Consider the following 1,154-nt stretch of genomic DNA (forward strand, 5'->3'; position numbering starts at 1 on the left):
GCGCCTTTAATGTAGTAAACCATCCCAATTATCAAACAAAATTTGACACCGAGCCACATAAGTAGCTATTAGGACAGGTGACCAAAAGCTTGGGCAAAGAGATTGGTTTTAATGAGTGTTTTAAAGAAGAGGCCAAGAGGTTTAGGGAGGGAATTCCAGAGCTTAGGCAGCAGAAGGCACGGCCGCCAATGACAGAGCAATTAAAATCGCTCACAATGTTACTTTGTCTTTTTCCATTAGAAAAAGAAAAAGACCTGCATTTCTATAGCATCTTTCACGACCACCGGACAGTTGCAGGAAGGATGTTCCCGATGGCGGGGGAGTCCAGAACCAGGGGTCACAGTCTAAGGATAAGGGGTAAACCATTTAGGACTGAGATGAGGAGGAATTTCTTCACTCAGAGAGTGGTGAACCTGTGGAATTCTCTACCACAGAAGGCAGTAGAGGCCAATTCATTAAATATATTCAAGAAGGAGTTGGATATATTTCTTAAGGCTAAAGGGATGAAGGGGTATGGGGAGAAAGCAGGGACCGGGTACTGAATTTGGATGATCAGCCATGATCTCATTGAATGGTGGAGCAGGCTCGAGGGGCCGAATGGCCTACTCCTGCTCCTATCTTCTATGAAGCAGGTAAATCTGCATTTTATTTGCAAAAAATGCATTTTTAAACAAAAATGACGGAGATTTTTAAAGGCTCTGGTTGCAACCAGTGGTGTTGGCTCATTGCCCTTCCCCAAGCACTAGTCACTGTCACTGAGGAATGGACTCAATGCACAGGACCACCGCCAGAGGGCACAAGGACATGTGCAAAGGTCTTGGGCAATACCACTGAGCAAAGGGGAGAGGAGGGGGAACTTTCACAAAGTAAGCTCTTATTTAGATATAACTTCCAAATTTACAATTCACATGATGCACATCACAGCTGAACACAGCAGCCAGTAAAAGCCGGTTGCAAAAAAAAATAAACCCTCTGCTTTCCTGAAACAAGACAAAAAAAAAGTGTCCAGTTGCTGATGATATTGACTGGTCCTGCTGTGATTGACAGCTCCCTGGGCCAACCAGGCATTAGAATGCAATGCAACTGGCGAGCTGATTGGTGAATGTGTGGTTTGGGGGGAGCGTGCAGCCAATAGGGAGAGAGGGAAGGGGGTG

The sequence above is a fragment of the Somniosus microcephalus genome, chromosome 26, assembly GCF_052327205.1.
Source record: "Somniosus microcephalus isolate GS21.2 chromosome 26, FLI_Smic_1.0, whole genome shotgun sequence".
NCBI classification, from domain to species: Eukaryota; Metazoa; Chordata; class Chondrichthyes; order Squaliformes; family Somniosidae; genus Somniosus; species Somniosus microcephalus.